This window comes from Microchirus variegatus (assembly GCF_963457635.1).
Source record: "Microchirus variegatus genome assembly, chromosome: 4".
NCBI lineage: Eukaryota > Metazoa > Chordata > Actinopteri > Pleuronectiformes > Soleidae > Microchirus > Microchirus variegatus.
Genome location: NC_139805.1, coordinates 10,200,287 through 10,208,565, shown reverse-complemented (window position 1 = coordinate 10,208,565; position 8,279 = coordinate 10,200,287).

Here is an 8,279-nt window from a genome sequence, read left to right as displayed (position 1 = left end):
ACTGACACCGTGCAACCACGATCTATCCTGGTACTTGTCTGCCTGGATACCAGCACACAGCTGCAACATGCTGACATGTCCATGAAACCTGAAGCATTTGTATTTCATATTTGCGTCCACTGGTGCTTGGCTGTCTTCCCAAATAATCGAGCACTAACTTAATCAGATTCACACCAATAGATGCACATCCGTCATGAGCAGATGTCACAGCCAAGTTTTATTAGGCAGACCTCTTGCACATGAGACTTTAATCTCAGTTTAACACGCAAGTGACCATTTTGTACTGATATTTCCATGTAACCGCGCAGAACGCTTTATCTAAGACATTCACTCGTTCACTTCTATGCAGGCAAAAGCCCAAACCCTTCAATGACGCGACCACATTGCAGAGCATGGGTACCCACCCTGAGCTGGGTTATGTCATGTGAGACATGATTATTTCAAGTTTTTGAATTTGATGAATCCAAATTCAGTTTATGTATTGCTTTATTGAGAAAAAAAAGGTAGTATTGTATAACAAGTGATTATAAGTAGAAAGTTTCTGTCTCGAATCACAGAGTTAATTAGAAAAGTGCTGATGGTCGTTAATTTTGCGTTGAGTTTGAAATTAAATTATACAAGGTGTGTGTTTGTGCATGTGTTTCTTTATCGTGGAGCTATAATGATAACTTTTGTCGTTTGCCACTGTGAAGGAGTGACTCATCACTGACTGTGGGCACGCACACACACACAGATGCCAATCTTTCCTGACGCCATAAATTAATTAAAGCCTGCTAACTCTGTCTGGCTTTTATAAAAAAAAAAAAAAAAACGTCAACACAGAATGCATGTCAGGCTCGGACAAAAGAATGGGACACCTTTCAGGTTCAGGTTTGGTCAATATTCTGTTTGGCTCTGTCAGTACTACAGGCAGGAGAATGCACACAGGAGAGACCACACAATCACTATATTAACTAACCAATTGAATCCAGTTTTGGGCATTCATGCCATGGTCATGCTCCACACCCCACCCCCCACCTGCTGCACTAGAGGAACTATCATCATACCACCAGTCTAGAGTTACAGTAGCAAATTTATTGAACTATGCATTGAACAAGCAGTGACATGAAACCTGAATCCTCTTTTTTTATGGCCTAGTTGTGTTTAACACAGTTTTTTTTTTGTTTGACTTGGGTCACATTTAAAAGAATACTGTAGGAAGCTATTGAAATTAGTAAAACAGGAGTGAAGAGAAATGGACATCAGGTGTCTGACATGAAACAGCTCAGTGTTTAAGCTCCATTCATCCAGAATAGAGATGACCAGAAGGAAAACTGACATGAACAGCCATTGTTTGACTTCAGTATTAACTGTCTGCCTGTTCCTGCACCAGAGCTGTCATCACATGAGATTTATGTTTGCTGTCATAATAGTGCTGTGTTGTCTTCATGTGAAGGTATAGGTACCGTGGATTTGTGACATGGTCAGACCATTTTCCACCCTTGAGGACTTGAAAGCTACATGCATTTCAGCAGAATCAGAGACTCCTTTTTTTATTTATTTTTTTTTTATTTGAACATTTGTTCTTACATACATGTACATATACTGTATATGTACCCCAAACAATGATCAACACGAACTAGCAGAGCTGATCATTTCCCAATGTTGTCATTGTTGTTATTATTGTTTTGGTTGGTTAAAATTAAGTTAAATTAAGCATTAACAAACATTTGTAAGAATCAGCATGTGCCAAACAAGACCAACCTAGAGTAAGATTTTTTTATACCCCTTTAACATTGTATTAACCCTCAAAACCAGTTTAATAAATTTAATAAACCAAAACGTCAGATCACAGATGTAACAAAAACTACTTTCAGCTTCATTTGCATTTGCAGCTGACTCCTCATACTCAATAGATAACCACATATTTGCCATTGAAAAGTGGATCAGTGGATTATTTTTGCTATATGCCCACTTAATTTATGGCATAGCTGGGGCTAATCAGATTTGGCTTGCCGCTTTTCTTTGGCTCACTGGAAGAGGTCAGTGGAAAGTGCGTGACCAGCCTGTACGACACTTCCTCAATGATCTTATTGTTGGTGCAGTGGGGCTCAATGGAGCCTGTGTTATTGCCTTGCAAGGTAATAGTGCAAGGAATGTGTGTGTGTGAGAGAGAGAGACTCATAATCAAGACCAGCACCACTAACCAACTTCTTGTTTTATCCCTTTCCCCTTTTAATGGGGAAACAATCATGAATGGCCACTGTTTTGCTGTTTTGTACGCTATCATTCTTAACCTTAACCAGTGATAATAAATTACAAGCAAAACTTTTACCAATAACTGACATGGCCTTTATCAAGCAATAATTAATAATAAAACGTATGGTATTTTAATATAATAATACTAATTAAGAAAATTATAGTGGTGACATCAATCCAGAACATTGGACGGTATTAGGTGCACAACAAAGCCCTGAACTGCCAATATTTGCTTTTAGAGCATTTTCCAGGTGCTTTGTGGCATTAAAAGATGGCATTTTTTTTAACGACCGGTACATTTAGGTATTGCAATTTTACAGCTATGGTTATTTATTAAAACAGGATTGTTCAGCAAAACATTTTTTTTTTTTAAATCCACACCAGCAATAATAAAAACAATATCTATGCAGTTTCACACATTACAATATTGTGTAAATTTGTGAAACATATTATTGGGTTAATGTGCTGCTACTGCTTTAAGCTTAAAAGCAGCAGTATTTTGGCTATTTTGTAGCATCTTCCAAACTGGATTAATGCATGGTTGTGTTGCACAAAAACATGTTTGTGTGACATTTTAAACCCCCTGATATATGAAAAAATGATGTTGTCTTACGACAGTTAAGAGTTGTCCTTCTCAGGAATGTGTTCATAGATAGCACCTTTACCAAGCCTGTTTTTCTTCTACCAGGAGTATAGTATGTACTGATCTGGGGTGCATGACAACACTGCTGAGTGATTAAATGATAAAAACAACACTTGGGTGAACCTGTACACTAGACTACACAGTTAAGATGGCATGAATACAAAACGCGCACAGATTACAAGTCGGCTCTTTTATTCAATTCAAGTGCAGCATGACGCATCGGTATCAACAGGTGATAAAACTCAGTAGCAGAACTGGAAGTACAAAATGCATTGTCAGGAATCCAAGAGTGACCACACAGTTACACGCACACTGATTCACAGCAGATCTGTAGCGAGAAGAGAGTGGAAATACAAAAAAAGAGCAGAAGCAGCAAAAGAGCAGAGGTAAAGGTTATGAATTACCACAGTCTAGCCCTCTCTTATTTTCCAGTCATGCAGAACAGACAGACATTAATTTTAATACCCATTTTCACAAGGCCTCACCCAGCTCTTCTGAAACTGACTAGGCTTTATCTGGCTGCAACAGGTGTTTGCTCTTTCAGCGCTTACAAAGACGTCAGGACTCAGAGGGAATTGGAATGCATGATATGATCCTCCGCTAATGTTAGCACATGGAAACAATACTTAATAGTGAGTAAAAAAAAACAGAGTTTGTGTCTGTTTTGTTTGAAGGTGTTTACTGCATTTATTAATATGGTTTTTAGCCTCAGGGTTGTTTCTCATGTGTTTCTCATACGAGCAGTTCATTCTCATGCTCCTCTGCTCACCCCCTCCCTTCCCTGAGCGCTACGGTGTCCGCAGCCGGTCAAATGTCGTCCTCGTTGTCTTTCTCCGTGTCAGCAGATGAGGTTCGTGAGGCGAGGCAGAGGGCGAGCTACCGCGGCCGTAGCAGACGAAGCATAGAGAGTGGAGGCGGGACTTCCGCTACAAGTAAAGCGACGCTTGATTTGTTCTCTCGCTTTTATCCTTACAGGCTCCGGTAGAAACATGGCGTCTCGCTGCTAACAGTGGCTATGCAACCGCGGCCCGTAACCATGTTATTTTACATGACTTTTTGAAACACTACGAAAATGAAACAACAAATATTATACAGCGTCTATACAATGCAGGAGCACATAATATGTTTAAAAAAGGTGGATTTTGGGTCATATAAACCCATAAATACTACACAGTGTCCCTTTAAGCTGAGTAACCACCTCCATGATGCTAGGTGGCAATATGGCTGTGGTGGCAATAAAATCTGCTTGTTTGTATAAAGCGTTTTCCTGTTGACCAAAACATTAGGCAGCTATTTGTTGGCATGTGTAGCACCATTCCAAGTCTTCCCAACATCTACAGACTTTAAATTATTAAATTCTGTAAGCTTAAAGTTATTTCTGGATCAAACCCCATGATGGGATCATTCAAGAATTCAAATTTCTTTTTTTTTCTTACATCATATAAACATACTGAATGGGTTTCTGAAAGAAAGTCACCCACATGAATGTTTTTGTAGTATTAAAACGCTTGATCATATATGGACATACATGCACATGTACGTGGGGCCATGTGGGTCTCTTTATCTGACTGGAATTAGACCCTTAGCTCTTGTTCTTATCACTCAGCCATGTTTGCTCAGACCTTGCAGTCTTCCACCTCTCTCAAATGTTGGTTTAAAAAAAAAAAAAAAAAGATTTAAGCCATTAGTGATTACTATTTCTACTTTATCTTAGATTCAACCAACTGTCAATGTTTCTGTGGCCCCTCCCTGACCTCCATGTTGCCTACTACAATCTATCTAAGCAGGCCAACTGCCCTTAAGTCAATTAAGGTGTTTAATGATCCTTAAGAATCTTAATGACAGCTGGGGTTTTCTTCTACGTTGTACAGAATTTGTATAAGGCAAATTCTTTGTAACCCTGGAGGGTAAAACTGAACTGAGCTGATTGTGTGAACACCCATTGCAGGTAAAATGCAAATTTAATGTATGAAACCACAAGACTGCTAACAGATGAGCATGTAGTGTTGATGCGGAGCAATTAACGTCAGTCGGATCAGAGACACTTTTTTTTTACCAAACACTACTGCATTTTTATTGTGCATGAAAAATGGTCTTCAAAGTCACTGCAATGGATGGTTGCCTTTAACAGAAAATCACTACATGTCAATCATCACAGCAGGATTTCCATTTGTCCTTTGGTCCTTGGCAAACACAAGATGCAGAGTAGCCATATTGATTTGGAGACAAACTATCGCATTCAGAAACCCTTCATAAAGCTCTGGCAATAAATTGAGCAGCAAAACAATCTTTCCCCCCAATTAGATGTTGAATTCAAACCCTGTGATGAAGCAGAACAATGAAGGACTTTAGATTCTGTACTTTGGTTTTAAGCATATTTGACTGTAAGAAAGAGGTCTGCAGACACACCATTAAACCTGTTTACTCCTTATCATTATAGAAATGTCCTCTCAGAATATGTTCCCTGTGCATTTAAAAAAAAAAGCAGGATTTCTAAGTTACAGCAGGCAATTGTCCCAAAAATGTAATGTGAGACAATGTAAAGTAAGGACCCCAGGTGGTGTCCTGCCCTTGTTGCAGTGTAAAGTAGATTTGGCCCTTGTCCATTAAGAGCGCTTGGGTTCACAGTATGGTATAGTTTAGATATTAAATGCCTTATCACTATGGCCAAGGTCTGGTTATTTGTAAATGTGTGAGAATAAGATACCAAAAGGCAACCTCCAGCCATTTTGCACAGAAGAGGTGCACTCGGGGGGGTTAGCGTCACTCTATCAGTTGTTTATACCTTAAATCCCTGTGTAAATCCATCTCTGGCTTGTTGGCTGTAATATAAACCAGTAAGGCTGTGTGTCCTGAGAAGTGATAAGATCTAATGCTTTATGGACTGTTTGCAATTCTGAAATAATTCTGGAAAAAGTACTGTGTAGATTCAGAAAATAATACTATTTTATAAAACCCTAACTCTGCTATAGTGTTTTATTGGGATCAAAAACCTCTCTATTTTTGTCATCGCGTGATAATTTTCACTGCCATACCAAAGGTTTCATCAAACGTGCCTCATCATTTAGGGAAGCAGAGTGGTCAAGTGGCGCAATGTAATTTGCACCATCTAGCATATAGGAAATCATGGTGCATGTGAACAACATTGGTACGAATGAAATCGACCACTTCTCCTTCCCCCTGCACAGGAAGAGTCAACAGAGCTGCTTTGTTGTCTTTACTTCTGTCTTGAAGAGATGCAGTATCAGAGGGCATTTTGTTTTCGGCTCTGGCTAAAAATGTGCTCTGGGCTCTTTCATATTATGTCCAAAGTGTGAATGTTCAATATCTAGAGTCCAAATAACAACAGTGTGCAAACATGCAGGCAGTGCATGCACAGGCTTTTCTGATATGCATTGGCCGTGTCACTGGATCATGTTGAGGTTCCAACACTGGTGTCTTTCCACTTTCAGAAAGAAGTTGTCTCAGCCAAACCAGATCCAGTGAGGTGAAATGGTTTAATCCTGCAAATACTGATGCTGTTATCCACGTAACAACTGCAGCCGTTCACTTGTGCCTCTATCGCCTGGTGAGAATGTAGTGAATCAATATTGAATATATGGCGGCTGACTCGCTATATCTGCTCCGTCAGTTGTCACTTCCTTCACACACAGAAGAAACACAAGTTTCACAGCTCTTATTTCTTTGCGCAATATTTTTCCAACATACAGACAGAGCATAGCGTGACTGACTGACTTTTTTTCTCCTGCCCGCTCTGTCGTAAAATCTTCTGCAGAAAATGTTCACACCAACAAATGACTGAAGCGATTCATTTTCTAACACTGTCATTTGGAATCTATGATTGCAAAACTTGCAGTGTGAAACCAGCAGTGTGTGAAAGTACTGGATCAGGCAGGCAGGTGCTCACAGAGGTCTGTCTGTTCATGAATTAGTCAGAGGAGCCAAATGAGTGGTGACATACAGTCACTGCTGCCTCCTGTCATGACTGGCACTTCAACATACGCACGCCTCGCACTCCAGGTCAACTTACCCACGTGCTGATGCACTGGTACGCAGCTCTGATCACTGCACAGCTGATACTTGCCTACAGTGTCTGCAAAGCCATGCATATTTACACTTTACTTACATATTTACAAATATCAAAGTAAAGTTACTCTCCTCGAGGATTACGGTATGGAGGAGAACCGTTAACGACAGATGTTGGGGTTGAAAAAAACTCCCTCGTGTGTCTTTTTTTGTCCCAAATAATCTTTAACTCTGGGGAAAACACACCAGTCATACCTCAGCAGAGTCACTCATCTTGGTTATTGGTAATTATGTGTGTTTGAACAGACAGTGTTGACTCAGTTTTGCTGGTGGGCTCTTTTTTTGTCTGGCTGTAAGCCAATCAGGTGAGGAAAGTGACAGTTCTTCCTTTGATTTCGCTTCCTCTACTCTGAGATTAAAACACTTTGTCCTGTGTGAGGCGAGTCGAGCAGTGTGTCTGGTCTGCATTTGTGTGAGTAATCCTGCACATGTTAGATTGTGGACATGACCTCAGTGACTGCTTATTTATGCTTCACGTAGATTTTAGGCTGAAATTTTCATTTTTGTGTGTGAAATTGGGAATTTCCTTCTGTGTCACATTGTCTCAACATGTGATTTGAGTTTAAAAGTGCAGTTCTGTAGTTACCGCTGTTGTTGTCTGCTCCTCTGCAACTCCTTAAACATTTTTAAAGTAGCCACGATTCCAAATGATTGATGAAGTTCCTCAAATTAGAAGTTCATCAACAAAAATACAACATGCACTAAACAAATATGCACATTCTTGCTTTATGGCTCCAAATGAGATGGAAGAAGAAAGTGCTGCAGATGATGACGCAATTTTAAGTTCGCTGAATGGAAACATTTAAAAATTGAAACATGCTTTTCCTGATCTGGTTATTTGAGGAAATTTGTTTCACAGTTTTGGAGAAACAATAACAAAGTTCTTGCCCTTCAGCTGAAGATATTGATGTGTACAGACAGTGTGGAAGTAGTCATCTGACACTCTATTATTTTCTCTTTTCCTCAGCTCTTTGTAGACTGCTTGTGCCTCATTGAATCCTGTACGACTCGGCTCTGCTGTCGACATTGGTTTCCCCCCAGCTGCAGGAATAACCATTGAGACAAGCGAGAGGCCTCCAGAAGTGCAGCTAACCACTGACTGCATGTCTCAGAGCTCTGACCGAACCCAGCTATCTTTCCTCCTCCTCCTCCCACTTTTACTCAAGGACCCACATTTTCACATAAACATAACCTACAAACTTCAAACCAACTGCTAGTTGCTTCATCACGGGCACAGTTGTTAATTTCTCTCCTTGGCCAGAAGGATCGTCCCACAGCTGGCCCCCAACTGGTGCTCCTTCAGTGGGGGAGG